The 27,187-nt window shown below is 39.3% G+C and overlaps 1 long non-coding RNA gene across 1 annotated transcript in view; it reads left to right on the top strand.

The window, feature by feature from the left end:
- The window catches only part of LOC112985744 (uncharacterized), a 371,488-nt gene that overhangs the window by 166,690 nt on the left and 177,611 nt on the right, over positions 1 to 27,187 (top strand). The window contains exon 3 of the long non-coding RNA XR_003259822.2: positions 3,815 to 4,028. This is a non-coding gene — a long non-coding RNA (uncharacterized LOC112985744). The remainder of the gene's footprint in view (positions 1 to 3,814; positions 4,029 to 27,187) is intronic.

Here is a 27,187-nt window from a genome sequence, read left to right as displayed (position 1 = left end):
TACAATGACATCTGGCACGGAATCACATGTAGGAATTATGCAGAGGCAATAAAAGGCACTTTATTAGCATTGCAAATAGTATTCCCACATTTATGAGATGTCTGCAAATTTGCATACAGATACATAATTACATAATTTGCAGCTGTTGTGTTTGTTCCATGAGACCTTGCCATTTTATTAGTAAAATATGTAAATCAGGAATTAATTCCTTTTATCATCTACTTTCTTAGTAGTCCATAAATATGTGGCAAATCATGGGAACTTGCTACAGCTCTTCTATCTGGACTTTGTCATCTTGTCTCAGAATGGTGTGGAAACAAAACCATCTCCCATGACATACTTAGCTCTAAAGGTCGTTTAAGAGGTTTATAAAAGCACCTAATTTATTTGCAGTTTTTTGCTCTTTATTCATTTTTGAAACCTTAGTTTGCAGGGTCACACTGCAAATCTCTTTTAATTTATTCTATTCCAGTTTTAAAGAGATTCAAGTTAATATTTGTTCTCATTAGTACCTTTCTGATAAGGGTAGTTATTTCATGTTATAAATAAACAGAAAAGGCTTGTGACCAAACAAGAGTGCTATATAGATGCCTTATTAAATTCAAGGTGATGATGAGCAACTCTGATGCCTAAAAGGCAAAACTGGACCAAGTACTTACCTAGAAAAAATATTACTGCATATAACTTATTGTAAATCCCTAGTGTAAAAGGTTCCTCTTCCTCCTCCTGGATAAGCTTGGACAGTTTCCACCTATGTACCAACAGACAAGGACATGAAAAACAGCATTTATCCAAACCAACTTTCTTAAAATTTATTTGAATGTTGACTTTTATTGTCTTGGCTATGTGAACACTTTTGTAGCACCTTTTTGTGTTTGGCTCAGGGAAGGTCTACGAACCAGGTAGTTCTGGCTACAGCTCTGCACATGCTATTAATGCAGGTGAAGTAAGGAACAGAGAAAAATAAGTTCTTTGCCTTTATTTTTTAACATGTTTTCCCTTGTGTATTTTGACAGTGCTTTTACTATAGTCATGCCGTTGTCCCTTCCATGTAATGGAAGTTTCCCCTTATGCGTGGGTCCTTTAAAGAAAAAAGTTCAAAGCAACAAGGGAAGAAAAACATTTTAGAAAATTATGATTGTGTTCTTCCAGAGGAGAGCTTAGAGACAGCGAAGTTTAATTTGTATTTGGGAATGAACTAGACTGTGGACTGTCAGTTCCTTTAATGCTCGCCCAATAGATGAAAGTGGTTTACAGCAATGTAGCCTAAAGTGTGTTTGCTTATTGACTATGTAATGCTTTCTCGTTATTTTTTTCTTGTAATCTAAATGACATGTTAAGTGACAATCTGTTTATATAGTAAGTATAATTAACAATGAATATAACCTTATGGGTTTTGTCGTTGTTTTGTCTGAATATGATAATGGGAATTGCAAATGAAATCTTTCTGTAGAGGATGACTGATCTGCCTTACAGAAGTTGCCAACGATGTTTTTTTACAGAGGGAAGGAAGTGGTAGGAACTAAAAGAATAAAATAATGAGCTTACATAAATGCACAAGGCAAAGAAAGCAGCAACAGACGTTTCTTTTCCTTTAAACCAAGTTAGTGAGCGCAAGGACGAATGTTGATCTTTCTGCTGACTGCTCCAGCAGACTGTTGTTGCTGGTAGTAGCTCTATTGAAAACAGAAAGTAGGAAAACAAGATCCTGCTTCATCCTGCTGTAGCTAAACTTAAGGCTTTTGAGGAGCTTGGTTTACCACAGTTATATTTTGTTTTTAGAAGGGAGTTCGTTAAACGTGACGACGATGAGTTGGCATGGGGAGTACAGCTCGTTCTGCGCTTGCTGTGCACCGCTAATTGCCGAGCTGAAAGTTGTGGGGGACTGAATTCAGAGACAAAACCCACATGAGTCAGGCCTAATGCAGCCCACGTAGTCTAGGCTGGCTGCCTGCCAGGGGCAGCTGTAGCGGGGGGATTAGCTCTGTGCGGGGCTGGAGTCGGGTGCCTCGTTTGCTTCTGAACACAAGCTGCTGAGGCCACTGGGCCTCAGAGACTGACCTGTGTGGGTCTCCACTAGCTTATACATCTCCGTATCATGTTCCATTTTGTGTTACGGAGAGATCTATAGTTACACAGAGGTGTTATTATTTAAGCAGCAGCATAGCTGTACTACGAATACAACCAGAGTTTTCAGACCCTTACGACACTGAAGATGAACAGAGGCAATTTGCTTGAAGTAAGGTATCTTTGTGGTAGCACGGACACGCCGCTCCCTCCTTTCCAGTGGGCCATTGCTGCCTGCCGGTGTAACCGTGGATCAGGCAGGTGGCAATGCAAGACTCTGATCTGCTTAATCTGCTCTCCGTTGTCGGAAGAGCTGTTGTAGCCCCCTGTCAGGAGCTCTGTCACCGGGGGCGCAACCCTGACAGGCTGAGACCGGGAACAGGAGCTTGGATACTCTCACCTCTTCCGTCCTGCTCCAGCCACCGTCCCTCCTTACCTGGCCATTGGCTCTTGAATCATCTGTAAAACATCTTTTGCCAGAAGAAAGCTGGAGAGAGTTGTTGTATAGAAGCGAGAGAGTGCGAGAAGACCGTGAACTGCGTGGGCCGGCCTGGTGTGACGTTTGCCTTTTGTACGGGGCTGAGGACAAAGCGGCCCTGGTCGCGGATCAGGAGGGCGCCAGGCTGCTGCCTCGATACCAGTAAAAGGCCAGACGCATTCCTCGATGAGCTTGTGTGGCTGTGAGTCTTTCCCCTTTCTCCTGTGGGCTATGAATCTCTCAGTGCCAGACGGACGAAGATTAAGATTTTATTTCGTCTTCTGGTCCCTATGATGGGCTGGGGTATTTCTTCCTTTCCACAGGCGCTTCTGCTTTTGTGCCCCCGTTACTAGGGTGTGCAGTCCCACAGGGCGTTCCCTTCCACCGGTTCCCTGCCATTTTCCTCCCGATGAGGCCAGGCATTTCTAAGCCTTGCAGCAGGGAGCTTTCTAGAAGGTGATGGGAGTTCCTACTGCTTTGATCCAGTTTCTGACTTTTTTTTACAGCTTGAAAAGGATCCTTCTAAAGAAGATTTTAAGTGATTTTTTTGCCAGTGCCATGCCATATCCCAGATCTAGGACAAACCAGTTAGAAAAACATTTCTTTTGTCAGCTGAACAAACATGTCTGTTATGTAGAAATTTGGGCTTGACGGAGGCCTCTCCTGTTCTAGCCATGGCTTTTTTTTTCCTGGACATTCCTTTGCTATTAATAGTATATACAAAGTCACTTTTTATTGAACTGTTTAAAAGAAATAGTAGTTACATGCGTTTCTACAGCAGCTGGCACAGCCCTGGTCTTGTCTGGCATCTCTAGATACTCTTGTTGTATGAAACACTGAACTCACATTATGCAAGCCAAAGAAATAATTTCCTTCCTTACGGTCACGGGTAGACAGTGGAGAAACTCCACTATCAATTTAATTCATCAGCTTCACTGGCTGTGTTTCAAATTTAATAGTTTTCAAATATATTTCTAATTTGCTACTAAGAAAATTAAAATAAAATTCACAAATTCCTTGCCAGAGGCAGTGTTCAATGCAAACTAATCTGTACCTCAGGAACAGATTCAATTTTTTTTGTCAATAACTGCACATAATTAGTGTGTCTGCAACAAGCATGTAATTTTTATTATCTGTGAAGAGTTTGGCAGGAGAAATACATCATTACCTGCACATCTAATAATATGCAGTGCTACAATTCATTTTCTGAGATGCTATGCATACTGAATAAAAAACATTGACTTTATCTCTCCTTTTCTTTTTTTATAGGCATAGCAGAAGCCATTAAAAGCAGTCTGAGGCAGATAAAAAATAGAGGTGGACAATATGTTGGAAAGAACTTTGTATAAACAATGAGTAGTTGCGAACAACAAAATCCAGTTCCAAGTTGCAATGAAGAGCCGTATGTTTTGAAGACCCTGTGATTGTCAGGCAACAAAAAAGTATGTTCTAGTCAATGGTCAGCAACCCTGCATAAGGATCTGTAAGTATTTTTATGTATATTCTTTTGAAATAGCATAAAGAGCTAGCAAAAGAATGGAACATCAGTAAACATAGCACTGCTCTTTGCTGTAGCCTTTTAGCCAGGATCTTGAAATCTCTTAAACATGTGCAACTTTCTTATGAAACAGGATTGGATTAGTTATCTGGTTAAATTGTGACTGTAACCATGGGCAGAATAGTTCAGAATAAGTAGCTGTGGGCAGAGACTGGGACTGAAATCTGCTAAAATGTCTTCGTTGATGGGGGAATGTCCATATATTTAGGCAGTTTATGTGGTTCCTTGAAGAAAGGAGCTTGTGATAAGCAAGGGAATTTCAGGTTGAACAAAACACTGTCAAGGAGTGTGTGAAGAGGACAAAAAGTGCTTGAGGAAATATTTTCTGTAAGTAACTAGGAGAGGAACTGCTCTTGTTGGGATAGAGTCCCTCTGCCTGGCATGATTCTTCAAAACGCATTGGAGGGCCCCACAAGCAGACCCACCTGGCCTTCCCGGGGTGCCTCTTGGGACCATGTGTTGTTCTTGTGGTCAGCGAGGCCCCGAGTCTGCTCCCGAGAGCCCACCCAGAGCGCGATGGGCCACCACCTGCAGACTGCTTGTCAGCTGGGAAGAAGCACCTGCATGAAATGAGAGGTGGCTGTGTCAGGCAGCCAGCCCTGACTGTGACTATTCCGGCATTCCCTTTAGGATCATATACATCCAGACTTTGTATTTGAGCTATCTATGTAATGGAAGCAGAAAAATGCAGTTCCAGTTATTGCATTCCTTCTATCTGAAAGGAAAAATGGCAGTTCTGGTGCTGTTCTTTGTTGATTTTAAGCATTTCTTCCTCATTGTTGCTCTGAATATGAATAAGAACAGAGGAAATGAAATGTATTGAAAATACAGTTTTTGAAAAGAGACTCCTCCATGAAGTATAGTTCTCTCAAAAAACATGTAGAGGTGAAATACTAAAAATACTTCAGCAGTTAATTATCTGCTATTACACTTCAGAGCTGGAAATCTCTTGTGTAGGTGAGGAAATTCAGTGTGCCTAACTGCAGCTTCAGGAGACCAATGACGGAAAACAATCTTCCTGGCTGAGGGGAGTGTGGATTCCTCCCATAAACTGTGACTCAATTCTGTAGCATCTAAGGTACTGCTTTTTTGGAGGAGCATCTGTTTTATTCCTTTGAGCTGCTATGACTGTTTTTAGAATATAAAGCAAATTCTGCACAGTTACCTTACTGTGAATGCAGTCAAGCAGTGAGAATTTCCCTTATCTATCTTACTGGGTGCTAAAGTAATATTTCAGAGTTTATGAGAGTACCAGAAAAATTCAGTTAATAAGTTTATCCAGTCTGGTTAGATGAATTGGCCACTTCCTTTCATGATCTTCAATGAGAATGGCTTTTCGTTTTCTAGATGTATAAATGGTCCAGTATTCTTTCAGCATTTCAGATAGAGAATGTTATTGCTCTGCGTATGGTATGTTTGATAATGGCTACTAATATATGATGGATTCTTCAATGTAGCTTTTTAGTTTTGGGCACTTTTAAAAAATCTGATCATGTAGCAAAGAGAGCATATGTAATAATACTCTAAGTTAAATAACCCCTTCAGCGTCTTACCTTGATAGCTTTGAAATAAAAGCATAAAGCAAAGTTGGGATAGAAGAACTATTTTATCAGAACAATGTCCTTTGTGATCATGGGAAAATACTAACTGATTGTCCAAAAGTCTCTATTGCTTTCTGCTGTAGGTACACTTTTTTAATTCCCTTATTAGGCCTTTCATTCTTTATTTATATTTATTCTTTATTATTAATGCTTGATAATAATAATACGAAGTAATATTTTTGCTGCAGTTTTTGGAAATGTCAGTTGTAGTGTCTTAAGGGACCTGATTTTGACAGACACTGTCTTACGTGGGGAATTCAAAAAATCAGAGCGCTTCAAATAATGAGTTGTTATGTAAAATCAGTGCCACAGTTCTTATCTCTGTTTGCTCTTTCAGTCTTTGCTTTTCTTTTTCACTGACTACAAATGTTTTCCCAAGTTTTCTCAGGAACTGAAATTGTGCTTAGTAGATGAAGATATAAAGCATATTAAAGTTATGTTTATAAAACTAAGAAAAAGAAAATCCTATCATTCCAGTTTTAATAAAACATTTTTTTCTATTTGCCAAATGGATGCTGTAACACATGAAGATTAGAAAATTAAATATCTTTTCACTAAAGGAAACTACTAAAAGTTGAGGTTTTACTAAGGGAAGTTCCCTGAACATTGTAATTGCTAAAAGTTTATGTATGCCCAATTTTTACCATAATTAACTGTCATTTATAGATAATTAGATAAATTTCAAAGACCCAGAAGGTACACTTTTATCTGAAGTGTTCATAGCATTATCTGAGAGGGGAGCAGTTATTTTGAGGTTTTGGATCTAGTACAGTGTTTGAAATGAACTGTTATTTCAAAAATGCTAATTACAGGTAAAAAGCTCTCAGTCAAAACTGAAATTCAGGGAACTATTTAGTAAGGTAAATACCAGTAAACTGCGAAATTACAGCCCTTTCCTCTGGGATTCAGTGCATCAACAGTTAGCCTTAAGTGATTCAGTCATGACTAATTACATATTACCACTCTTGATCTTTAACGTTTCAATCAACCTTCAGTTGTGCTGTTTATATCTATTTTGTCTCTGTTCAAAGTTTTACGTGATAACTATGCCAATCTTCATTTCATTAAAATTGAAATTGAGATGGTGGAGGCTTTGCAATGTCCTTTTTATCTTTTAGACACTTTGGTATCTGAACTAACTCCAAACTCAAGTGCTGAGCTCTGCTGAGAGCTTGATTTCACAGGTGGTCAGGCACAATCAGCCTGAAAGTCCTCTGTGGCCCATGCAAAGGCTTCCAACGACCTTATGATGCAGTCAAAACATTTTCTTTAGTGACAAACCTAGTTTAAGATATTCCTGTCTCTTTCTTTGCTCCAGCTGCTTGTTTCTGCTGCCCAGCTTGGCTTTACCGCCACCTCTGGGTAGTTAACTGTCTTTTATTGGACTGATGGGAAGGAGACGGAGGGGAAACCAGAGAGCTCTGCATTCCAGATGGGGCCAGTTGGGTTAGGCGAGGTTTCGAAAGGCTGTAAGTAGTGTGTGGCAGCGTGGAGTGCTGGAATATGTAAGTTGGTAGCTGCAACCAGGAATCACACAACTGGATGCTGTTCAGCCATGTCAGCCTGATGCTGCACTTGAGCTTATGACGTGTGCTGAGAGGCAGGATTTATTAGTTTGGATGCTGTCAGCTCAGTTCTTCTGTGACTGCTCTCTTTCTGGGATCTAGGAGAAGTTTGCACTGTGCTTCCTTGCCCTATGAGACACGCCAATCTGTTTGGAGCCGGCTCGAGGATCAGTGAATCATCTTCACTGTGTGGAGTAGGCATGCCCTTAACATCTCTTAAGCTGCCAGAACCATGGCTGTGAATTAAATGTTCAGGACCCTTGTAGAGGGCAAGGTACTATGGAGCAACAGTCAGAAGAGCCAGTGACAGAAAGAGGGATTTGCAAAAACTGGTAACCCAGAATGTGTGATGTACTTGATCATCTGGCTGATGGATGAAGGAGGCCCAGTGCTGGGCATCTTCTTGCATTTGGAAACCTTCAGACAATGTTTCCCTTTTAGCATTAAATTTCTAAAGCATGTCTGCTGTTTCAGTAGTCCATGTCCTAGTAGCTCAACCTTTCTGCTGCTTGTTCACGAGCAATAGCTCTTCTAGTTCACCATGCATTTCTCTGTGCTTCTGGTTGTGGTTTGTGCAGGTAGTGTCCTTCCCCTCCATAAATGGTGGCACATTTCCAGACTTCTTTTCATGAGGCAGGCAGATACTAAGTCTTAGGTGTTTTGAACATGCTGAAGGGTTGAGGCCTTTTTGTTCTCAGTCCAGTTAAATACTCCAGAGGGGCCTCAAGACTGTTGATTTGGGCTAGGGCTCTGCACAGTTTATTAGGGGTGGAAGAAATGTTTTTAAAACACCAGACAATAGAAATAAAGCAGTTTAGAAACCTGAGGCTCTAGCACTGGCAGAAGACACCCGAATTGTAATTTTGTGTTTGATTTCAAACATGCTTACATTGGTGGGTGCAAGGCTAGCTTGTGTTAATCCTAGATGGAAAAGTGCTGAGGAGTGGCCTGGTTTGGAGCTACTGCTCCTGGTAGCCTGCAAAACTGATAACGCAAGGAGCTTTCCTGCTCGAGCTACGTCTGTGCGGCACTCTGCTCTTCTTAATGGACTTGTGACTTGGCTCTCTGCTAGTTCAGGGGGCTCTGCACCGCAAGCCGTTTCATGATGTAGATGTGCTACCAGGGTTGTCTGTCTGCCAAAATCCACTCTGAAGTGTCTGTTTAAGGCATTGAATCTGCATCGAGAGCCAAACTTCTTATTTTACACCACTCCAGCATCAACTGAATGTTAACTGCAGCATGAACGAGTGGCTCCCAGCTGTGAACATACTGACGGCAAGATGAGCCCTGAAGCCATTCCCTGTGAGCTGCAGACAGGATCTAAGTCTAGTTATGAACCTCCCTCCCCCCCAAACAAAAACTTATTTCAGTTTTCCGACTGCAAAGATAACCTCCCACCAGAGGTTAACCTCCCACTGGGTTGAAGCCATGCTCCTTAATTCCTGTTTATGTATCTGAGCCATTTGCCTTGATTTTCAAAGATCCTCTAAAAACATCAGCTCTAGTGGAAACGGCTGGGTACTGAGCGTTTCTGAATACACCCTGTAATATAGATTGCTGATGATAGGTCAGATATGCCTTAAGAAAATGTGGCCTATATTTTTGCCATTTCTGACTGTGAAATTATAAGGCATATGCACTATTTTAACAATATAAGTGCAAGCATAAAATATTACCAGATGATTATTGGTAGAAACATTTCTTTTAATATTTTGGGCCATCAACACGAAATACTCCTTCCTTGGGGTTAAATCACAGTTTCTAAGGTTATTCTGAAGACAGTTTTTTCTGACCTAATGAGCTGAGTTACCAATAGATAACAAATGATTCCCTAAGGTAGAAAGGATACAGGGTCCTGCAAAGGGTGCATGTGGAAGTGCTAACCTCTTAACAGCGGTAGTTTGTGCTTGCGCAGCTCCCTGCCTCTGAAGCACTGCTCTTGCGTGCAGAGGGCCGAGGCCAGGTTTGTTTCCCTTTCGCCAGACCTGGCCTGCGGCTCTCAGTTACACAAGAAAATTGTGGAGCCTTGCAGTGACCTTTCCATTCACAGCAAAACTGCACTAGGGCAGCCATGATTTGTTCTTTGATATTTTACAGTTATTAACACTAGATTACACTGACATATTTTTGTAAGTAATAAGTACTTGGCTGCTGAAGTAACCCGTTTTTCTTGGAAATACCAAAGTTGAATATTAAATGCCACATTTTGCCAGTACTTAGATTTATTTTTGTGTGGATCTTACTGAGAAAAGAAATAGTTTATAAAGTTTGGACATTTTTTCCTTAGAGATATTGATACATAATACATCCGTGTGAAAAGAGGTGCTATACATCATAAACCGTATGCATTAAACTTCATCATGGGTAGTCTGTATCAGTTTGCTGGAGTGTAAAGTGACGGAAAAATTAATTTTGTTTGAACTGATTTTAGTGCACTTATGAAATTGCCTCTTGGGGTAAGCAAGTAAGCAAACATTTGTTTTTAATATAAAAGTAGTTGGACATGAGGATTGTCTCCCTAAAGTAGTTCTTTGGCAAGTGATTTCCTGCTGGTAAAAATGTTTTCTAAATTTTTATTCAATTGGTTTCCAGTTCTTGCGAACTAGTTATTCTGAGGCACGAAAATCAGTTCTGACACTTCCATTTTTAACATTTACCTTAATGTCAATTTTGTAAAAAGAAAAGGAGCAACTTGTGCATGCACATCTCTAAAAGCTCTAAAAGCCTAGTATCTTGTCTCTGGAAGTGCTCGCTTGTGGATACTCAGAGGGAAAATATGAAGAACAAGGCAAGTGTGGACTGATTCTTCCTCTGATGTACCTATTTCTGGCAAACAGAAGTTCAGAGATGTCTGCCACATCATTCTTTTAGATAGCCACTGACAGACATATTATCCATGAACTTGTCAAATCTTTTTTTCAATGTATATAAATATTCATCTTCCACAAAGCTCTGTGGCAGCGAATTCCACTGTGAAGTATGTGTGCTGGGTGATGGAAACATATTTCCTCTCACTTGTTTGTTTTTGAGAGCTCTGTATCTTGTCTTAGGCTGAAGAGTGAAAGGTTGTTCCCTGTTCACTTTCTGTGCAGTATCCATGGGCTTTTAGACTTCCTTCATATTCATTCTTCATTCATTTCCTCTCTAATAAATATAAGAATATTAATCAGAATCAGAACAAAATCAGAAGACTCAGCACATGCACTGAAATGTTGTGTGTTTGGAAAAGATGTACTACAGTTTTGTTGTCAGCAACATAACAAAAAACCCTTCAACTGAACCTAAAATCTGTTTGTGTTATGTCTCTTCCAGATGTGGCAGCAATTATGCCATAATTACATTACCATAGTATTTTTAGTAGTTTTTATCACATAGAAATGATTTGAGAGACAGTAGTAAATGCAAAATTGAAAAGTTTTCTCCATGTGAGATGAAGAGGTTATCACTGCTGCAATTCTGCCTGTTTATACAGGCACTTTAAATCTCCAGTACTTATGGACCTGATATAACCTACTAGATTTCACTAGACAAAAGTGCTAGGTCAGATCCCAACACACTGTAATCGCCTCCAGAGGGTCAGTGAGTGAAAAAGACCAAACTCAAAAACATTCCTGTCTCAGTCCTGCAGGGACTTACCACCAAAAGCATTCAGCCAGTCTTGCCCAGATCTGCACTCACCAACCTGGAAAGCAGTTGGAAAATGAATCATAGTGAAAAATGTAATTCAGATAATGACATTTTTTTTTCAAAAAGCTTGTGTGTTACCTAAATAATCCTACTGATTGACGTTTTACAAATCGAAAAAGAAAAAAACAAATTTCTTTAGTCACAAGACTTCAAAATTTACCATTCAAACTGAGAGCGCAGTTTCGTCTGCCAGCATTTATTTAATGCCCTTTCCTCTTCACCTGAGAGGCCTGTGCAAGAGAAAGGAGTATCTTTGCTCTTTTCTCCCCTTCAAAGTATGGCAGAAGCATGTGCATTTTTCTTCACTGTGCTGCCTGTCATCCAAATGCAGGTGCTGGTTCTGCGATTGCTGGTTTTGGTGCTTGATCTCTCCACTCCAAAGGAAGATGCTCAGACCACCTAACCTTTTGTGTGTAGTGCTGGTTGCCTAAGTTGGATTTGTGCTAGCATCCTTTTAAGGAAGATGTTAAGAATCTGGCAGGACTTCCAGAGCACCACATTCTCTTTCCGATGGTCAACACAAAACTCTCTGTACAGACACACAGACTTTCAGCCTTGCTTTTCATATTCCGACATGCTTATTGCACCGCTTGTTTCAAGCCCGTACTCATAACAGATACTTTTCTACATTTTATAATTATCTACTTAATGAAATGAACAATGCCCAGCCAAACCATACTGTCTCTATGGAGGAGCAGAAAAAATATCTCTGTGGATGTTGTTTTCTACTAGTTTTGCTAATAGCTTAAAATAAATAGTTTAGGACACTTCACCCCCTACACTTACATAAATTAATTCCTTCCCAGGGTATGGGAGAATTTTTGTACTAGTGTGTTTATGCAAGGATAGTTTGCCGTCCCCTGTAAACGCATCCATGTGGACTGAATATGATTAGAAGATTTTCTTGCTCAGAATCTGAATCCTGACTCTTACATCAACATGAAGAGCCAGGACTCTAGTCTACGTCGCTAGCCTAATATTCCCACAGGGCCAAAGTTTAAACTCTGAAATTAAAGCTTCAGGTGGGATGGAGACCTTTATTTGTGAAGGCAAGTCTGCGAAGGTGGGTTAAGCTGTTCACTGAGACATAGCATGTTTGTAAAGTCAGGGAGTTCAGCCATTAGTTCTTCAGCTAGAGTCCTCTGCAGATCCAAGCTGGAGCTCAAGGAACTGGGAAACTAAGCAAGTTACAAGAATATTCGTATTTGTAACAAAACAGCTTTTTATCAGGTAAACAATATTTTCCCTCAAACAATTTTGAAACATCTCTTTCATTTTGTTTCCAAGGCTGACTGTTCCAAAGGATCCATTGCAGCCTGGAGGTGATGCATGTAAAATCAAGCCCGAAGAAGAGAATAGTGTGATTTTTCTGTATATTTGCCTCCAAAACTTTTGTCAAGAAAAATGAAAAAAAGGTACCCAGCTTTCTGATTCTGTCAAGCATTCACCATGGTTCCACCAGCTAACATAGAGGAATCACTTCTCTGGGAGTGAAATCTAGGAGTGTGTGGAGTTCACCAAAATATTCAGTGTTTATTTTCCCAAGAGAGCTGCTGTTTTATTTTGTCATATTAATCAGAGTCATGCAGGAGTGACTTTGTGTGTTGAATCTTCATGTGTAAGAACAGAAGAACAGCGTTGCAGATGGGTTTCTTGGGAGATAGGTTTGACAACTTATAGACAAATCATCAGTAAAATGCAATTCTGTTTATCCCTGCAGATATACAGAGATTTAAAACACTATTCTGATATTGCCTGTTCTCTTTTTCCTCAGCTCCTCAGTTCAATCCAATCTTAGTAGATGCACCATAGTCTTTTTTTCCAGTTTCACAGCCCAAACCTATGTGGTGGCAACCTCTAGGATATTATACTGCAGCTCCAGACAGCCATTTCAGTAGGTTTTTATACTTGAACTTTAACTATAGATAATGCTGTAGCCAAAGTGGTTAGGAATACAGAAGTGGTATGCATATCCAAGTCACTGAATGCAGTCCTCTGCCACTTCAAAAATAATCTAATCCCTTATTAGCTCATCTGAGTTGAAGAGACTTTTTAAAATCCTGGTTCCTGCATTAGGAAGTTGTGCTGTCAGCTCACTCCTCAGAAGTAAAAAACCTCTGTCTTCCCCGATCATTCTGTTGTCCCTATCCCTGAGCCTGATCTTTAATGGTTTGCGAATGCATGGTAGAGTGTTATTGATCCTGCCACAGTAGTGCTATTAGAATATTTTTTTCCAGTCCTCTGAAATGCATCTCTTGAACATTCCACATTTGTCTGTTCTCATAGCCAAATGACACTGCTGTCTCATAGTCCTCCTGTGATTAATTAATATACTCAGGTCTTTTTACTTTTTATATAAATTCCAATAAATATTCTAATGAATAATAATTCTTATTAGCCTTGAAGTGTGTGACCTTGCATGTTTTCCTATTATATTTCATCCCGTATTTATTGCTTCAGTGCTCAAGATTGTTCACTTCTTCCTCTGTGGTATTGTGGTATTTTTTTGCATAAGCAAAGTTTTCCTAACGTGCTGTCACCAAATTTCATTGGCACATTTCTTTCCTTTCCCCTTTTTGTACCAACTTATTGGTGAAAATGTGAAAATAAAACTGATACACAGAGAATTCAGCTGGGAAGCTTATAGCCCTATATATTTTATTTCACCACTTCTAGTTATCTCCATTTTAGTAAATTCTGTCCCCTTTAGTTATTGTATTAATCCCCCTCTTTTCCTACTTAACTAATGCCCTTGGTGCCCTTTGTGGCACTAAGTCAAATGCTTGCCAAGTCCGGAGAGATTAGATCTACACCATCTCTGATCGGATGTGAGTTAACATATCAAAGAAAGTCAGCTTATCAAAGAAAGGTATCAGGTAAGGATGATCGAATTTCAGCAGATTCTTGTTACCTTCTATCCATCTAATATAATTGAAGACAGCCCCCTCAGATCAATTCAATCTGGGGTTTCCATGTTACGGACAAACAAGGGGCAATGAAAATATAAAAAGGCTTTCTTCAAAATTCAAGAGACATACAACTGAATAGTCCTGTTTTGTTTATTGTTTTGGAATTAAAAAGATGCTGTTTCCCTCTCTCTTTTTATACTTAGTTCATGGATGTTTTAAAGCTACTATTTTGATCTTATGGAGAAGAGTGCATTTAAATAGAAATATTCATATTTTTTGCTCATCAGGGTGATACAGTCTGCGTGCTTTTCTCTTCTATGATTTCTTTAGTTTTAAGACATATCTACCTATGTAGCTGGGAAACATGCCAAAGATGTCAAAGGCACAAGATGACATCAAATGTTATGGAACAGGGCAGTTTCTCACTAACCTTTTAATAAGGATGGTGTTCCTCAGTTTTGATATTTCCTTTTCCATCTGGCCTACTTTTGACTTCTTCACCATTATTATCCTCACATAAAATAATTGATTTCAGCTGTACTGATCCCTCCCCATAAAGGAAATAGAAGTTCCTAGCTAGTGGAAATCTTCATCACCAGCGCCGATTCCCTTATAAGTATGGAGCTTCTGTTTGGTTTAAAGCACAGAACAAGGATTAAAACCACTTACATTCATTTATTCTTTCGGCTTATATTCCAACCTGTGAGGCAGTTTTGGAAGGCTCTGAATATTTTAATAGCCTGTCATCATATTGTTTTGATTCCTTCATCTAATTCCATGCTTAACCTGATTATTACTTGTGTCAAACCACTAAACGTAACAGCTTTGCATTCATGCTTTTAGGACAGCTTTTACAGTGTGACAACTCAGTCAGCATTCATGATTTCCCTCTCCAGAGCACTTAATCAAAAGTACCTGGAGGGAAATTCAGAGCATGTTAGCAAAGAAAATAAAGGCAATGATAATGGCGTAGTTCCTTCTGAGACAAGATTTCTGAATATGTAGGTTTAATACTGTGAGGTGTTGGGTCCCTTGGCTCCCATAATTTAAGAGAGATTTAAGACTTAGCTCTCAGAAGAAGAGACCAGCATCTTACAGAACTGAAACCAGCATTATTTGATTTGTTGTGTTGGGCAATTTATTCTCATTTAACTTTTTGTTTTCTTGTGTGTCTTCTTGCCCTGATTGCCTCACATTACACGCTCATTTCCCTTTTTATTCTAGGTAAGAGTCTGTGTATCTCAGAATATGTCTCCCGTATAGACATATACTGACCTAGCCATGTCAGTCAATAGTCTGAAACAGTGTAATTTCTGATGCCAACTGGAATCCATACTGTACATGTTGTTAAAACGACCAAAGTGACACACTTTCATAGATATGTTGTGATACAAAGCGTAGCTTTCTTGGAATAGCTACAGTCATACGAGATGTGTATTATTGGCATAGTTCAATGTTATAATCCCATACTTACAAAATGCAGTGGAGTTACTGCTCTGATGGTTCTGCTCACATTGAGTAGACTGTCTCTGTGGTCTGTCAGTAATTACTCCTTTAATCAAAAGAAAAGGGCCATAGAGTTATTAGAGTCCTGTCCTGTGAAACACACCATTCTTCTGGAGTGCTGAGATTAGCAAAAAAATTTACTCCATTCCCCAGCAGGAATGCTAAGTAGAATGCAATAAAACTATTGATACTGGAGCAAGAGATCGCAGTGATTTACCAGTAGCTCTTTTCTTAGCTCAGATTATTTTCCCTTAATGCTTTCTCAAGAGCCAAATTCAAGCCCCTCCAAGCCCTGCACACTGTCGTAAAATGAATGGTAAAGCTTTTTAGCAGATATTCCTGATATGCGTAACCAACAGTGGTCCCCTACCAACAAGGTGCCTTACTCTTCTCACTGCTCTGAGCAGGTGTGCAGAAGATGTTACAACTGAACCCTTACCAAGTAGTTTAGCATCCAGTACATACTATTTTCCTTGTGCTCATTTAGATTCTGTGCACAGTATTATGCAATAATATTTACTTGTTGCTTCTTCTGCTTCCATTTCTAATGCGCTGTAGTCAGACCTCTCAGAATGAGCAAGGTAAGCAAGGTAAAGCGATACATTCCCTAACAGCAGCTCACCATCCCTGTTCACGCTATCCCAGCACATCACGTTTGCCTGAAAAACACTCATCATGCAGAACTGGAAATGTTAATGGCTGGGGTCACAGTGTCTGCTAAGGATTACACTGTTGAAAACCGCTGCCAGATACATTGGTTTGAAGAAGTCTTCAGGAGCTGGACAAAGTTCTTTTATTCCAATTGCATGATGTGTTTTCATTGATGCCTCAGTAAGGTGAAATGAAGGGACATAGTTCATATTTTTGCACATTTGCTGATAAGGGCTCTGCAAAAATGCCTAACTGCTGCAAAGGTATGTTGACTTGCATAAAGAAAGGCTCACATGGCGAAGGATATGCAGGAAAGGGAAACACTGGTCTAGTGGCAACTGAGTACTAATGGACATGTGATGGAAACTTTCCTGAGATTATTTCAATGGATTGGCAGGAGGCTATAGAAGGAGGGAAATGGACTGTGGCAACATTCCAGAAGGGCAAATTAAAGATGAAACCTACATGTCGTTGTAGTGAAAGGAACCAAATGGGGCAAACCACTCTTTAAAAGTAATGCTTCCCATCAGGTTGTAAAACTATGAACAGTTGCTAGTGAACAGAAAATGTGATGTTGCCATGCCAGGATCAACCTTTAAGACAGTGCTTACCACTTTTCCTTCTTTCTTTCTTTCTTTCTTTTTTTTTAACATAAGCTTCACTTCTTCCTTGCTTGAATCCAGTGCTTATCTCAAGGTGGAATGTAAAATACAAATTTCATCCTGCTTTGGAAACAGTGTTTGTAGCTTAAGGACATTTCAGAGAAATGGTTGCTTTAGTGACTGGAACACTATTTAATATTTGCTTGCCTTTAGGATTTGTATTTTAGCATTCATGTACTTCAGAACTTTCTTTTCCAATCTTTATTAAAAAAACATTCATAACAAAACAAGAAGACACTTTGTTTCAGCATGCATGCTATTTTTCACTTACTGCAGCATGGCTATCTGCCCCTTTTCAATGATTATAGGAGAGTCTGTTAACAACCAGACCCGTCTGCTTATTCTTGAGATGAATGGCTTGATGAGAGCAATTTGAGTTGAAATTGGGGCTTGTGTCCCATATTTATGTTCTTAATGTTTAGTCTCATCTGTTGATATGAGTAAATTATGTTACCAAGAGCCACGCAATAGCATCTATGTGTTGTTTGCATAATCTCTTATAAGCACACCACGATGATCACACGTTGCATGAACAGCACGAGAATTGTTATTAAACTGTAGCTGTTTGAGAGCCTAATGCACAGCTTACTCCCCTTTTCCAGCTAACCATGACAACAAAACCATTTGAAGCTTTTTGAAAATACATACAACACTCCTACTTTCCCCTTTTCTAAACTTTGGTGAGAGTTTTTCATTTCTGTCTGTTGTTAATTAATTCATTCAGCTTCTTGTTGGAAGTTGACAGAAGCTCATTAGTTGTTTAGGAAGCAGTGCTTTGTGTTATAGTGGATGACAGTACACTGCTGATATACCTTTATGTATAGTCATTTAGCTATCTCTTTATATGTACACAGATACTACATTCAGAAAGGAGATTGAGAGGAATGTATTTATGTTCAAAAAAGATGGATTCGGACTGGGACAAGTGAGAAAAAGGCTACTAGGACAAAATGGAGAGTACCTCTTAAACAAGGAGGTTAGAGGGTTTCATTAACCTAAAATAAAGGGAAGGGATTAGAAATGATTGGTCTAACCACGTACACATATACAGGTTTTCTGAACACCAGGAAGGCTGAAAAGAAGCTTAAGACAAATGATAGTGTTGGCACTTCAACAAGTACATTATTCCTGAATGTTAATACATATTATTCCTGGAAAGCTCAGGCCTTCCGCTCAGAATGATAGAGGAAAAACAACTCATGCATACCATGTGCAACTAAATGACAAATTTTAGATTAGCCTGCATTTGAGAAGCATGAAGGTTTAGATGTGAATGTGCCTTATAAATGATGACAAATATTTTGAAAGCTGCAAAAGAGATTTAGATAGCCATTCCTGACTGCCTGGGAAGAAAACGGCGTATTCAAATCCCCCAGAACAAAGGAGCACCTCAGTTTGATTTGATCTGACCTAAACTGGTACATTTTGGGCATTCTGCTTGTACATCGTCTCCTTTTGCAAACTGTTTGACTTTTTGCTTTTAAATTGGCTCTGCATTGTCTTGCTGCCGTCCTCCTTTTCTAGTTCTTTCTCTCCTCTTGCCTGCATACCCCATACTCCTCAGGGTAAGCTAATTTTCTGGGCAGCATTTACTGGGGAGACTCTCCACTGTAGGCCTTTTCTTTAATATGCATTACAGTCTCAGTGGCATGTCAGCTGATAAGTACTGCTTGGGATCAAAGTGTCTGATTAAAAAAAAAAACTCTAGTAAGTGGCACAATGCCCTTGACTGTGGGTTAATGGCACTATCTAATCCTTGTCAGTGAAAGCAGTCATACGGATTAGTAAGGGATGCAGTAGCTGGCCAAGAATGAAGGCCACAACAAAAACAGTATGTGGAAATGCCCGAAAGAGAAATTATGTTTCAGTCATGGGAAAAGAAACAAAATTTTTGAGGGTGAATGGAATAAATCTTCCGTATAGTCCTGAGAGAGCTTCTAAGATGTTTTACTTGCGAAACTATGACATGCCTTCTCCTTTTGGTTTCCAAATGTAAAGAAAGTAAATAATAGGATGACATTCTAATATCTTTAGGAGTCTTGATGGATGCTAAAATAATGATAAAGTGTTTAGCTGCTTTATTCTTTTAATCGTTGCAGAATATACTGGGTTCAGCTTGGGCTGTGTGAATTCTGTGGCATAACGTTTCTCTTTGTTCTCCACATGGACTAATTGGACATGTTGTCCATCACTGTGAAGATGGCTGTGAGTCACCTAACAACACGGGCCAAATCCATCCCTGTGTAACTCTACTGAAACTAATACACTTAACTGTCAGATGAGCCTTTCCATTGCGTTTAGGCCATACAGTTGCTTCACTAGATGATAAGGACTAAATTAACTGACTTTGAATTTTCAGTATAATTTCTCTTTTACTTCAAGTGGCTTTTCTGCTGATCAGTAACATATGTTAACATTGACAATGTAGCGCTGAATTCTGTCTCCTTTTTGCTCTTCCTTTACATATCTAAAGCAGAAAAGCATATATCGTTGGCTCTAATGTGACCTTTTTGTCCTTTTGTTCCCTTCATCATACAGTCATTGTGGTACACTCTTTCCTGCAACTGGAAATGTGATGCATAAGTGTCTCCTTTAGCCTTGGTGGGAGTACAAGTAATTCCCATTAACATTGAAGGGATTTCAACATATGGCTTGAGGTTTCCCTGAAGATACCACAGAAATTTAATTGAGGTCATCATTAATGTTGATCCTTTCATTCAGCTGAAACCTCAAGCTAAAACAACAGTCTTCATTTTGAAATGTCTGGTTTCTGCAGATGTATATATTTCTTCTGTCTTTTAATTGAATTAATTCATTTTTCCCCGATGAAAAAAATATGAATTGGAGGGAATCAGTGGGAATAACTGTGTAGCGTACTTTTGATTCAAAAGGAGCTTATACAAGGGTTGTGTGCTACCCTGGGTAGTCAGCAGCTAAAGTGAGTGGTAGATTTAGCTGTAGTGGTTTGCAACTTTACTTTTCCCAGGAGGCTGCTCTGCCCTTCTGCCAGATATTACCTCCTTTTTGGCAGAAGCAGGAGAATGGGCCGTTTGCCTGTGCCTCAGTTAGTCCAGCTGACAGTTTCTTATGTTGGTGTGACTGCTGCTGATGGTAGGTTTGCAGCTTTAGGCGGGGATGTGCCCTGGGGAGGCGATGGTGCGGTCGCATCTTGTTCTGCCTCTGCAGAGAGAGTTGGAGGTAGTGTAGTTGGAAACAAGAACGGCTTAGGACTCTGCCAGGGTCCTTAATGTACATTTACAATAGCAAAGAAAAAGGCATGCTCCTAATTTGGATTGGCAAATCTGAGTTAGCTAACTCAAGCAAAAACAGAGTAGATAATAGAGTTAGGATTTCAACCTGAGTAGTAAAAGTGCTAAAATTTATAGGGGCATTTGGGAAAAAATGTAGGCTGCCAACTCAAATTAAAACCAAGTTGGCCTAGTTTTGCTGCTTTTTAAACAATTGGCAGTTAACTCGGGTTAACCAAACTGACTTGGCCAAGAGTGTATTTTTGCAGTGTACCTATACATTTAAAGAGTTCAGTTTGCTTAGTTTATTTAATCTTTAAAAAGATTAAAATCTGACTTGATTGCAGTGTGTAAGTATTTCTGGGGGGAGAAAATGTGTAATAGGAAAAGGCTCTTTAATGGAGCAGATAAAGAAAAAAATATAGTAGGAAGCTGAAACAAAACAATTCAAATTAGGGGTATGATTTTAAAGGAAGGAGGTGACTAACCACTGGAACAAAATACTGTGAGAACTGATAGATTTTCAGTTTTCATGTCTTCAGTTGAAAACTGGATGTTTTCCTGGGAGACATGTTTTAGCCTAACAGAAGTTATGCTTTAGTCAAGCATGAGCTATAGACAAGCTTTTTCAATAAAAATAAGATAACTGCATAAAACTTAAAGGCCTAGCAGGTACTGAAAGTCACCGCAATATCTAATGAAATATCTTCTGAAATCAGCACCTGTATTTGTGTGAAACTACCTAAAAAATGGAGCACAGCAATGGGGAATTACAACATTTATGCTTTTATGAATAAACACCTCTGTTTGTGTTATGATAAGCCTCTCTGAAGTATGTGCAGCTGGTCTGTTTCTAATCTCATTTACACCCATTAAATGAACCTGATTTACCCTCTGGTGAAACCAGAAGGATTCCCTGCTGACTTTAATAAGCATCTCTCACCCCATTGATGTCGATGATATAATATTGCATATCAGGTAGGCATGGGGGCATTTTGTATTAGTAGTTTTCATCTAACACTTCCAGAAAGGTAATTTCACTGAAAAATTGAGGGCTCGAATGCCATGAAATAGACAGAGTAATCAATACTTACATGTGCTGGCTAGAGCTATTTTTTGTTTTATGAGTACTTGCTTTTCCCTGTTCAATATTTCTGAATTTTCTAAATCTCCTGATCATCTAGAATTACACTTATCAGCGACGCCACCACCCCAGGCCGTGTTTCATTTTCAGCGTTCCAGGGTTGTGGGAGTTGAGTTTTTCTGTTTGGCTTTCACAGAAGGTGTATTTCATCTGATTTCATCCACACACTGCACAGAGTGCTGTTGCCGCCTGACAAGGCACACTTTTGGCTCCTAGTCATGCTCTCTTGTCTCCTGTAGTGACATTATTGCCACAAAGAAAACATGCCTCAGCAGAGATCCTTCTAGCTTTAGTTCCAGATTGCCACAGGTTGATACATCACAGCTATATTAACTCTGCCTTGGTTCCCAGCTGGGATAATGCAGGGTACTGAAGCCCTCACTTACGAATTGTGATTGTGGTTGTAACCCTTACAGCTGTACAGCAGTATGTGCAGCATCCAGGCTCAAACATGTAGTGCGTTATTTTTCTTCACAAACAGTAACCAAGCTTTGTGCCCTAGTATTTCTATAGAATAGTCATCTTTGCTTCCTTCTGCATGCTTCATTCTTAATTTGGGCTCAGTCTGCTATAGCAATCTGATGCGTGTTATGATCTCTAACCTTTTCATGTCACATTTCCTGAGCTGAAGCCTATGGAAGACTTAACTCTTTAAGAAGCAGATCTATCCTGATGTTACACAAATTTCTCCAAATGAATTCATATTTTCCTAGTTCCTCCCTTGAAAATTCACTGTTCCAGTTTATATAGCCTGTTGCTTTGTCTGCTTATTCTAACGTTTATGAATTTAGGATGCAAAAGACAATCTTTACACTCTGCTTTTCATACAGAGAAGCAGAAGTAATAGATTTACAAGATCTATGAGCTCCCAAAAGAGCAGGCTACATATCAGGTTGAGACAGAGCAAAGGTATAGATAAGCTGTGATGTGATCACAGATGCAGAGAAATACTTGCAGGTGAACCCTGGTCTGTGAAAGCTACAGAACTAAACATGCTGTGATTTTCTGCATGTGTCTGTTTTTTCAAGGAAAAGTGTGGAAGTCCCTCTCTTTTTTTCAAGCTACAAATGATGTCTTGTCCAGCTGCAGTCTACTTTTCTAATCCTTGGTCCAAAACTTTTGTTTTACGTAGCTCTGTGCTTGGAAGAAAGATTTGAAAGAGTGAGTGAACATGATTTCTGAAACACTTAAATTGGGTTAGGAAGGAACTGTCACTGTGTTGAACAGAAATACTCTATTTCTGGATCAACAGCTCTCTCGAGAGACATTTAGGTAAATGTTTCAACCTTTCTTGCCTCAGTTCATATGTAAAGAGTGCTAATTCTTGAGAAAAACAGCTAGTTTTAAGAGTGTTTTGGAAAGCAGTTTTACATAATAAAGTTATTTCTTGTACATAGTGGCTACATTGCAAGATAAAAATCATTAAAATATATTAAAAATAGCTACCTAATCTAAAAATCTGACCTAATGGGGCCAGCGGATGATGATATCCTTGTCATTAGTGATTCTTCCAAAAACTCATACAAGCCAATGAAAATTGTGGTTTTGCTACTAATTGTCCAATAGGAAGTGTATGAAAATTCTGTATCACTTTATGTGGCCACAAAACAGCCTTCAAGAGAAATCCCTTTTTTCCTCCTCTGATAGTGTTAAGCTGCATTTGAACCATGCATTCACATGTCCATATAGCTGTATATGTACATGAGTTAGTAATGAACTTCCTCAGAGAAAAATATGGGCATGTTTCGCTCATGTTTCTTGGCTAAAGTTTCCTCTTTGGAACTGCTTCAAGGGCAGGCTTGAATTAGTTGAACAGGCTTTCTCTACGTCTATTTTGTAAAAGCTAATCAAGCCTTTTCACAAATGCCAGTAGTCCCCAACTCTCCAAACATATCAACTGTTCTTCTTTCGAAAGAAAAACATGCATTCTTTTTTAAAGAAGAAAGTGCCAGGGTATTATTTCATTTTGTTTCTGCACCAAGTTTTAGAACTGCAGATTTTTCTCTCAAACAGCCAACAATCTTTGGGTTGGACTGACCACTTTTGTAAGGGAACAATATAAAACATCTTTTGGATCCTGTGAATTTTTCTGAATTGCTGGTATGGTTCAAACCTGGTGAAATTCTAAAGATCACTTAACTGATGAGGCTACTTTGCCAATTGATACACTCACTCTTCACCAGTGAGCTCCACTGAAGAAGAAAACTGTAATTCTGGAAAAAACATTCCAAAACAGAAAACCCGATGAAAATTTCAGGTTATTCCAACAATGATATTTAATTGGCTTCAGTGAATAAAATGGTTAAAAATGTTCTTGCTTTGTCACACACTGCAATCTCACAGTAGGACTTAATGAATAGATATGAAAACACATTGTACTTGTTGTATGAGTGAGTCTGGACAGGCTGCCAAAAAATTTTGGCAGAAAACGTCTTAGTCTTTCATACAGGTTAAAAGTCAGTTCTATTGAACATTGTAACACATTGCAAAAAGCTGCTGTCCTTTAAAATTTCTCTTGAATGCTCCTGTTGCCTTAGACATTTTAGTGGTCTGAATAAGTGAGTAATGGTGTAATAATTAATTACCTCTTATGTAAGGTATTTCAGCCACAGGTTTCAAAGTCATGGTTATGTTAGAACTGAAGTACATTAAACCCCAGTGTGGATTGTTTCGGAAATAAGGTAGCCTTAAATTGCTGAAGCTTAAACTAAGAAGGATTGAACTGTAGAGATTCAAGGCCACTTTATTTCCCTATGAGAGCACTGAGAGAGAGATGTAATGTACCTTAGCTTGTGCTCCTTAACTGCATACCTACAGTTAATGTATCTTAACTCTCCTGAATGCCTTTGTGGAACGAAAAAGCAGAACAGGATCTCAAGTAGGGAGCCTGATCCTTTTTTCTCTCTGAATAATTCTGGAACAAATTGTACAACGTAAGTGGTTCACATTCATTTTTGGTACATTTTCTTTTTTACCTTCTCATAAGGAGTTTCTGTTAGTTCAGCGACATGGATTTCAGTGCTGCAGCAGCAATAAACTCATTGGGACTGCACATAGTAGATTAATTTAAGCAGTTAATTATGCGTTTGTAGCATCAGAAGCATTGTGATATGAAAAAGATAATATTAAAATGTCAGATTAATGAGCAAATGAAACCGAATAGGAGTATATGAAACTAAATGGTTGTGGGAAAGTCAGCAGGTGTGTCATTGCTCCCTTCAGTAGGTGCTAAGTTAAGTGGAGCTAAGATTTTGAATAATTGGTGTAAAATATCCTAATTAAAATAAGTAACTAAAGTAATGGAGGAAGACTCTCTAACCTTAACGTCAACTACTAGCATCAAGATAACACTTTCAACACCAAAATGAGAATTTACATATTCCATCCCAGATGGGAGAGAATTCATACCTGATCTCCACATGTTCTTTCTACTTCTGCTTTTTCCTCCAAGAGCAGAAATTAGTCAGGTACGACAAACTCAGCGGTGCCACATTCTTTGCTCTTCTCAAAGACTGAACTTGTTGCCAACAGCTTGCTATTACAGCATAACAAGTTTATTATCTCCAGGACATGGAAATTTTGATTGCCAAACGTGCATTATGTGAGGGAAGTGTAATTTTGAGAGAAGTGTATTTTTGAGGAAGACAAATGTTATTTCTGTGAATACAGGCTTTTCTAAGCTGTCCTCAGATATTCCTGCAAGACACAGCTTATTTCAGCTTTCTGCATGGAAATTGTCTCTGGCCACTGCCAGTGATCTCTTGGCGGCATTTTTGATACCCTGATGATTTGAAAAGGCTGACATTGTATGTGATACTGTGTTTCTTTCTGTCTACTGTAAGGGAACACAATTCTCATACTTGCAGAGAGGTTTTTAAACTTACAGTTGCAATGGCTGACTTCCTGAAACAGATTATTTAGCTTGCTTTATGGCTAAAACAGCAGAGTCATATGTTTAATCTTTGTCTTTTCTTGAAAGCAAAGTCTAAGCACGCCCTGAGTACACTTTAGCAGACACACATGACTAAAACATGATAGCCCCATTTAAGTTTGCTGATCTGCAGCTTATTTTCAAGAAAATGCAGTCCGCTTCCAGTTTTTTTCCCTGCACTAAATTTCAATGGCTTGATTTCAGATGCTAAACATCTATAGATCCCATTGGCCTCAACTGTGGATGTTCAGTTTTGAATATCATTTCCCCCCAACCCCAAAGCCCTCTTCAAGAAACAGCTCCCCTGTATTTGAAGACAATTGCAGCATGCATTTTCCCAGCTGGCAATGTATTAAAAATGCTGCCTCCGGTATATGTAGTGCAGAAGAACTGTGAAAAATTAGGGCAAGTGAATTTGGAAGTGTTTCTAAAAGAGTGCCACCAGGGGCTTCAGATACGATGGAGTGTTAAGCCTTGCATTGCCTTGTGTATAACCTGTAGCGCTGAAGAGGAGAGGACGAAGGAACAGAAAAGAAAATCATATTCATTAGTGTGATGCTGGATGAAAATCTATGACCAGAAGGCTTTCTAGGCAACGGTATGGGCTAATTAAAACCCCTGAAAATACCTGTCAAGGTTTGCATGACGGAATGTCAATTGTTTAAGCGCAGAAATGAAAATTGTTTGTGAGACATGGTCACATGCCCTCTATTTTGCTGTTAAGAAAATATGAATACATGTGTGTGTGGTTGTCTCGTGCTAGGGTTCCCTTGTGACTAGCTGGGGTGTACCTTGCCTGCTTGACTCCATTCCTCTTTCTACAGGCTAACAAGGTTATGGGTGTGCTAGGGCTCATCTTTGCTGAAGTGTACACCAACAGTTAGGTAAGAGTGGATACAGCAGACAGAGAGAGGAGATTGTGGAAACTCCCTTTTTACTGTAAAAATATACAAAATTATGCTATAAAACTTCATTTTCAAGCACAAGCTTTAGACTGATGTAGCCCTTATTCTGTAGTTGCTTCTAATTTATACTCGTGTGTGAGGCAGAGCAGAAAGTAGAGCCAATGGTTTAGCTCAAGGGCATTTAAACAAACATGAACATTATTTGGCCTCTGTCAGTCTCTGAATCATGACCAAAACTGTTTCACCACATAGCACAAAGTTATTTTAAGGCTTTTTGAGGTACCCAAGACGGGTGCTGTGGTTCCTATCTTAGAATCTGAAAAAGTAAAAAGGAAGATTAATGTTTAGATTACAGAGGAGAAAAGGGACACAAGCTCATGTTTCATGTTTGTTTCGTCTTTAATTTTTTCTTTAACAAATGTAAAGCTGCAGATAAATGCCAAGCTACTTGTTTGGGGAGTTACTAAAGATGTTAAAGTTACTGCTCAGTTACTAAAGATGTACAGGACAGACAGCAGCAGCAGGTTTTCCACAATGCTTTGATAATCTCCAAGACGCCTTGGCAAAGGATCCGTTCTTTGATATATTGCATGGAGTCAGATTTTAGGTGCCCGTTTACAAAACAGTTAGGTATCTGTGTAGTGCGCTGCTGAAATGGTGGGTACTGAGTGCTCTTTCCACGTTGCATTACTTTGCCAAAGCAGGATCAAGGTACTTACCTGTTGATCTTTTTGCACCAGTTCTCTAAGGCCTTCCTTCCCACTTCAAAACCACCTACAACAAGTAACATTGTCATGGAATAAAATGAAGCTTAAAATGATACTGTAATTTCATGACAGAGAGAGCTTCCTTACAAGCTGATTCTCACTGTTGAATCTGCTTCCAGTGAGGGCAGTGAGTACAAACCTCATTGCCTTTAGAGTGAAACATCAGCCCTGCTTCTTGAGCCTGGCTTTACCAGAGCAGCATTGTCAAAGCAGAGCAACATAAAGTAAATAAAATGCTGAGTTGGAAAATATGTGAGACGTGTACAGACTTCTTTGTGTGTCCGCTTTAATGTGAGCGTGCTGGAACCTCAGATGCCACAATGATGAACATGGTACAAAATGTGGACATTTAGGGGTTGTACGTTTCCAGGAAATCAGACTTCATCATATGCACTGAATTTGTAGCCCTCCTGCTGGGCCTGGCAGCAAAGGTACCTATTAGTGTTAGCAGTAGTCATTTGCTGTTCTACCAGAACTAAAGATAGGGATCTGGTTAGGCCAGAGCAGG

The sequence above is a fragment of the Dromaius novaehollandiae genome, chromosome 4 (assembly GCF_036370855.1).
Source record: "Dromaius novaehollandiae isolate bDroNov1 chromosome 4, bDroNov1.hap1, whole genome shotgun sequence".
NCBI lineage: Eukaryota > Metazoa > Chordata > Aves > Casuariiformes > Dromaiidae > Dromaius > Dromaius novaehollandiae.
Note: the sequence above shows the minus strand (reverse complement) of the source record. Positions and strands in the feature narration are given on the sequence as shown.